The sequence below is a fragment of the Sardina pilchardus genome, chromosome 15 (genome assembly GCF_963854185.1).
Source record: "Sardina pilchardus chromosome 15, fSarPil1.1, whole genome shotgun sequence".
In the NCBI taxonomy this organism is placed as follows: domain Eukaryota; kingdom Metazoa; phylum Chordata; class Actinopteri; order Clupeiformes; family Clupeidae; genus Sardina; species Sardina pilchardus.
The window spans coordinates 29,745,199-29,752,698 of record NC_085008.1 but is presented as its reverse complement, the minus strand read 5'-3'; the positions used below and the strand labels follow the sequence as shown (position 1 = coordinate 29,752,698).

Below are 7,500 nucleotides of genomic sequence, written 5' to 3'. Positions count from 1 at the left end.
CTGAGAGAGGCTAGATATCCGGAGCTGTTGGGCTTGGAGCTGTAATGTAACAGTAATGTAACTAGATAATTGGAACTGTAATGTAACAGCAGTGTAACTAGATATCCAGAGCTATAATGTTGCAACAATATAACTAGATAATTGGAGCTGTAATGTAACAACAATGTAACTAGATAATTGGCGCTGTAATGTAACAACAATGTAACTAGATAATTGGCGCTGTAATGTAACAACAATGTAACTAGATAGTTGGCGCTGGTGGGCTGCAATGTAACTGGATATACGGAGCTATAATTAACAGCAATGTAACAAGATAATTGGAGCTGTAAAGTCACAGCAGTGTAACTAGATATCCGGAGCTGTAATGTAGCAGCAATGTAACTAGATAATTGGAGCTGTTGAGCTCACAATGTCATGGGGTGATCTAATACTAAAGCCCTAACATTTGTATTAAGCGCATAACTGACAAAGCATTCTGTATATGCTGTTTGTGCCAGTGTGTGTTTGAAGAGTGGTTGTGTGTATGTGTTTTGTTGTGCTGTGTACTGTGTATGTATTGGCAAGAAATGGAAAAACAACTCCAATACAGTCTGAATTCTGTATTCTGTCTTATATTGAGCAGCATGTGGATGTCACAGTGCTACTACAGGAGGGAGAGAGGATGGTCATTTGCTTGTGTATCATTCATTCGTTAATACTCTGTTACATTTACACAATCACACTGTGCTACCTTACCTGACTTCAATGCATTGGCTGGCACACACACACACACACACACACACAGTATGATGGTCCTCCTAGTGGTGGTGGGGCTCCTTATTGTGGATCTTCAGATGGCTCGAGAGGCCAGTTTTGGAGCCACACACTCTCCTGCAGTGCGGGCATGGACATGAGGTGCTGGGAGCAGTGTGTGTTAAGCTCCCTGAGCTGGCATTGGGAAATGTTCTTGGCTTTGCAATGAGCTTCCCTTGGGGTCTGGCAGGCAGGATGCTCTGCCCTGCTCAACTGGCATGTTGTTTTGCCCGCTCCGTGTCCTCTAAGCAGTCCTGGTTTCTGATAGTGTTCTCTGGCCAATGTTCAGGATGCTTCTCTGGTCTTCAGAGAACTGCGTCTGGACATCATCAAGTTACTCTGGTGACACAAGCTCGGAGAGAGAGACAGAGAGAGAGACAGAGAGAGAGAGAGAGATGGATAGAGAGAGACAGAGAGAGAGTGGGAGACTTTTGATGTTTCGGGTGGTCAGAGCGAGAGAGCGAGATAGGGAGAGAGAGACAGAGGGAGAGAGATAGGGAGAGAGAGAATGTTAAACTGTTGATGTTTAGGGTGGGGCAATGTGGCTTTCTCCTCCCTCTCCTTTTGGGCTTGAGTCTGATGGCAGCAGTTGAGCAGATGAGACCAGCATCGGACTGGTTGGCTTGTACCTGTGTGTGTGTGTGCGTGCATGCGTGCGTGCGTGCGTGCGTGCGTGCGTGCGTGCGTGCGTGCGTGCGTGCGTGCGTGCGTGCGTGCGTGCGCGTATGTGTCTGAGCGCTTATCTGTACAGGTGTGTGTGTAACTAGCAGCAGTGTAAGCTGAGTAGAAGACGCTGTAACTCGACACCTGACGTAGAGGTGCCCCTCCCCCTCCCCCTCCTCCTGTCCGTGTCCTGGTTGCTTGGTGATGCTGGTGCATTGTGGGCCGTGGGTCTAGACAGAGATGAATTACATCTTGGGCAGCAGCTCCGTGTCCTCGCGTGGTGACCGTGGCAACACGTGCCCCCCGCCCAATAAGGGGGGCGTCAAGCGGGCGCCATGGCGACCTAGCGGCAGCAAGGACTCGACCCCCCCCTCCCACAACTCCCACGACTCCCACTGGCAGCAACTTCTTACTTTCTTCAGCCCCCACAACGCCTTCAGAGCCTGCATGAAGGTAACACACACACACACACACACACACACACACACACACACACACACACACACACACACACACACACACACACACACACACTTTCATAGTCTGCATGAAGGTAACACACACACACACACACACACACACACACACTTTCATAGTCTGCATGAAGGCAACACACACACACACACACACACACACACACACACACACTTTCATAGTCTGCATGAAGGTAACACACACACACACACACACACACACACTCACTTTCAGAGCCCGCATGAAGGTAACACACACACACACACACACACACACACACACACATACACACTTTCAGAGCCTGCATGAAGGTAACACACACACACACACACACACACACACACACACTCACTTTCAGAGCCTGCATGAAGGTAACACACACACACACACACACACACACACACACACACACACTCACACACACACACACACACACCTTTGCATGAAGGCAACACACATGTGATTAGATTAGTATGCTAGATTACTATATGATTTTGTTTGCTGGAGTTCCTTAGCTGTATGCTCTGGAATCGGTGTCAGTGTTCAGGCCCCTATAGATGACTAGGCTGTGTTTGTGTGTGCTCGTGTGTGTGTGTGCGCGCGCGCTCATATGTGTGTGCTTGTGTGTGTTTGTGCGTGTGTGTGTGTGTGTGTGTGTGTGTGTGTGTGTGTGTGTGTGTGTGTGTGTGTGCACGCGCTCATATGTGTGTGTGTGTGTGTCTGTGTGTGTGTGTACTTGTGTGTGGTCACATAATGCCGCGAGTGATGTACAAGAGTGTTGCTGGAGAATGAATAGAGAGGAAAGAGAGAGAGATAGAGAGGGAATGGAGGGGGAGAGAGAGAGTGGAGGAGAGAGAGAGAGTGGAGGAAGAGAGAGTTGAGGGAGGGGGAGAGAGAGTAAAGAGGAGAGCGAAAGTGAAAGAGAGACGAACAAAAGAGACCGAGTGACAGGGGAAGTGGAGCAGAAGGGAGTGTGTGTGTGTAAGTGTAATCGTGTGTGTGTGTGTGTGTGTGTGTGTGTGTGTGTGTGTGTGTGTGTGTGTGTGGAAGAGGATTTATCTCCTCGCTGCTCCTCCTCCTCCTCACTGTTCTGACTCCACAGCAGTGGAAGGGTTTGGGGACTGAGAGAGATGGAGAGAACAGAGCAGGCCACGGAGGAGAGGAAATAACGACTGATATAGGAGAAAAGGAGGAGAGGAAGTAACGACTGCACAGCAGAAAAGGAGGAGAGGAAGTAACGACTGCACAGGAGAAACAGAGGAGAGGAAGTAACGACTGATATAGGAGAAACAGAGGAGAGGAAGTAACGACCGATACAGGAGAAATGGAGGAGAGGAAGTAACAACTGCACAGCAGAGACAGAGGAGAGGAAGTAACGACTGCACAGCAGAAAAGGAGGAGAGGAAGTAACGACTGCACAGGGGAAACAGAGAAGAAGTAACGACTGCACAGGAGAAAAGGAGGAGAGGAAGTAACGACTGCACAGGGGAAACAGAGAAGAAGTAACGACTGCACAGGAGAAAAGGAGGAGAGGAAGTAACGACTGCACAGGAGAAAAGGAGGAGAGGAAGTAACGACTGCACAGGAGAAAAGGAGGAGAGGAAGTAACGACTGCACAGGAGAAACGGAGGAGAGGAAGTAACGACTGATAAAGGAGAAACAGGAGAGGAAGTAACGACTGCACAGGAGAAAAGGAGGAGAGGAAGTAACGACTGCACAGGAGAAACAGAGGAGAGGAAGTAACGACTGCACAGCAGAAACAGAGGAGAGGAAGTAACGACTGCATAGCAGAAACAGAGGAGAGGAAGTAACGACTGATACAGGAGAAAAGGAGGAGAGGAAATAACGACTGCACAGCAGAAACAGAGGAGAGGAAGTAACGACTGATACAGGAGAAACAGGAGAGGAAGTAACGACTGCACAGGAGAAACAGAGGAAGGAGAAGAAAATGAGAAGAAAAGACAACACTAAAAGGAAGAGAAAATAAATAAGGATTACAGCGTAGAAGAACTGAAGAGGAGTTTGATTCCTGCCTCACACACACACACACACACACACACACACACAAACACACTCACACTCATTCTGCCACATTCCTTTACATCCTCTTCTCTTTCAACTCCTACCCCATTGCCTGTTATCCCCTATTACCACCCCCCCCACACACACACACACACACACATTCTGCCTCTTTTACCCCCTCTCTTCTCCACCCTTTCCTACCACTACCCTGAGCTACTGAGCAGCCATGACTAGCTGCCATTCCCCAGCAATCCCAGACCAACACACACACACAAACCAACACACACACACATACCAGCACACACTCCCAGACCAACGCACACTCCCAGACCAACACACACACACATACCAACACACACTCCCAGACCAACACACACACACATACCAGCACACACTCCCAGACCAACACACACTCCCAGACCAACACACACTCCCAGACCAACACACACACACATACCAACACACACTCCCAGACCAACACACACACACATACCAACACACACTCCCAGACCAACACACACACACATACCAACACACACTCCCAGACCAACACACATACCAACACACACTCCCAGACCAACACACACAGACATACCAGCACATACTCCCAGACCAACACACACACACATACCAACACACACTCCCAGACCAACACACACACACAAACCAACACACACTTCCAGACCAACACACACACACAAACCAGCACACACTCCCAAACCAACACACACACACAAACCAGCACACACTCCCAAACCAACACACACACACAAGTCATTCCTCTCACCAACGACACAGCACCCCAGCACTCTCAGACCAACACACACATGTGGGCCAACACACACACACAGGGCGACGCACAAAAAACACTGACCAACACACACACTCGAGCCAACACACACACACAGGCCGACGCACAAAAAACACTGACCAACACACACACTCGAGCCAACACGCACACACAGACCAACACACACAAACACAACACACACTCTCAGGTTGGCATGCCCCCCTCCTCGCATCCCATCAGCAGCGGCACCAACTCGCGCCCCCTCTCTCGTACCCCTCGTACACCCTGCCCCCCCGCTCCCCCCCCCACTCCCCCCGCTCCCTCACGCTGCCCGCTCGCTCGCCCCCCCACGCTAACCCCCGCTCTCGCTCCCACTCCCGGCCTCGCTCCCGCTCCACCCACCTCCGCAGCCGCAGCAGGAAGCCTCCGGCCACTAGGGGCGCCAGAGGCCACAGCGGCAGCAGGAAGAGCCCCAGCCGTAAGGGTGCTAAAGCGCACAGCGGCGCCCCCTGGTGTCTGGCCTGTGAGAGGGCGTGCATGTACCAGCACAACTACAGCTACCGGAGGGCGTGTGTGTGTGAGCCCGGCGGCGGCAGGGTGTGTGTGTACAACCTAAACTGCGAGAGAACCTGTGTGTATAGCCACGCCTGCGAGAGAAAATGTGTGTGTCCGTCCGGCGGGGAACGGGTGTTTGCACACACCACACACACTGCAGCAGCAGCACCACCAGTGAGTAAGGACAGCAGGGAAGTGGGGTGTCACTGTGTGTGTGTGTGTGTGTGTGTGTGTGTGTGTGTGTGTGTGTGTGTGTGTGGTTGAGAGCTGCTGTGTGTGTATGTGTGTGTGGTTGAGAGCTGCTGTGTGTGTTTGTGTGGTTGAGAGCTGCTATGTGTGTGTGTGTGGTTGAGGGCTGCTGTGTGTGTGTGTGTGTGTGTGTGTGTGTGTGTGTGTTTGTGTGTGTGTGTGTGTGTGTGTGTGTGTGTGTATGTTGGGGGGGGTGCTGATTTTGGCCATGTGGTCCTGCTGTGTCACGCTTGAGTCATGACATCATAGTTATGATGTGTTATGGTTTGGTTGTGATGTGTCGTAGTTGAATAATGATGTCATAATTGGCATATGATGTCTTGGATTGTGATGTCATAATTTTGTTTTATTGCCGTGTTATGGTTTGGTAAAGTTTTTTAATGGTTTTGCTCTGCTGGGTAATGTTTGATCATTCTGTGTCATAGATAGTTGGGTTATGCTGTGACATGGTTGTTATGATACCATATGTCATGGTTATTTTCTTCCTCTTCACCTTTTCTTCCTTTACCACATGTGCTAGATGTACATTTATGCTGACTACCTCTACTGATGGCTACTGTATTTACTGTATGTGTTCCCTTTTCTGCAGATTGGTGTTAACCTATACTGCACAGTAAACAGTATATTAGCCCATATAGCCCATCACAGGATACAGTATACTAGCCCATATGCGCAGTAGTAATTATACTAGCCCATATGCACAGTAGTAATTATACTAGCCCATATGCACAGGATACAGTATACTAGCCCATACAGTATGCACAGTAGTAATTACACTAGCCCATATGCACACTGTACAGTATACTAGCCCATATCACATTCCATTAGCCCATTCATTACACCTGAATTCCCATCCCTAGGACTGCCCTTCCATCGCCTGTTGTTGTCCCCTTGCCCGGAGTCCTGGCCCACGCATCCTAGTGACCCAATTCTTTCCTTAAGACAATTCCTAATCCCTATGGACAACTTATTCCCTACACTGGACTACTACGTATATTTGAACTTTCTGACATTAAAAATGACCTTACTGTACTGTAACTGACCCCTAGGCAGATGGGTTAGGCCTTGGGTCGTGGATCTGTCCGAGGTTTCTTCCTATACGTATCCCATCCATCCATCTATCCATCTATCTATATCTATCTATCTGTCTATGAGTGAGGCATGTCCAGCCATGGTCAGATTGTGATGTTGGAATTCTGAGATCTCTCTCTGCTCTCTGCATTCTCTCTACATCGTCTCTACGTGATGTTTGTAGTTTGTTATAGAGACACACATTTGTCAGCTGTACAGTGGTGATAGACACTTGCGCTTTTCAACTGTAGGAGAACCCTGAGAGCAATTCTTCTTTAGTGCTGCTTTGAGTGTTATTTCTCTTTAGTGCTGCTTTAAGTGTTATTTCTCTTTAGTGCTGCTTTAAGACTTAAAGCAGCACTAAAGAGAAATAACACTTAAAGCAGCACTAAAGAGAAATAACACTTAGTGTTATTTCTAAGACTGTTTGGACAGAGTTTTGGTGGTTTCATGGTGAAGTTTTGCTGTCATGGCTGCAGTTCACTATTGCGAGCAGGGAAAAACTCAAAGTGACAATGTAGTGGAATATCCATGTGTGTGTGTGTGTGTGTGTGTGTGTGTGTGTGTGTGTGTGTGTGTTTGTGTAGGGATGTGTGTGTGTGTGTGTGTGTGTATTTGTGTAGGGATGTGGGGATTTGTGGGGGGTGTGTACGGTATGCGTGTCCAAAAATGTGGAATAAAAATGGCAAAATTATATGTGATTATAATATGACAACTGGTTCAACACTTGTAGCAAAAATGGCTCTTTGTATGAAATAGTGTTTTGGGAAAAGCAGTTGCTGTTTTTTGGAAGTGATTCTTCCAACAAACATTGCTTTTATGATGTGCACAAGTACTGCATGCTGTGGAGGTTGAAGTGGTAGTTTTGAGAATTTAAATTCCAA

General features: G+C 48.5%; 1 protein-coding gene across 1 annotated transcript in view; it reads left to right on the top strand.

Moving 5' to 3' along the window:
• The window catches only part of LOC134101724 (discs large homolog 1-like protein), a 52,196-nt gene that overhangs the window by 16,866 nt on the left and 27,830 nt on the right, over positions 1–7,500 (top strand). The gene's annotated exons all lie outside the window — the stretch shown is intronic.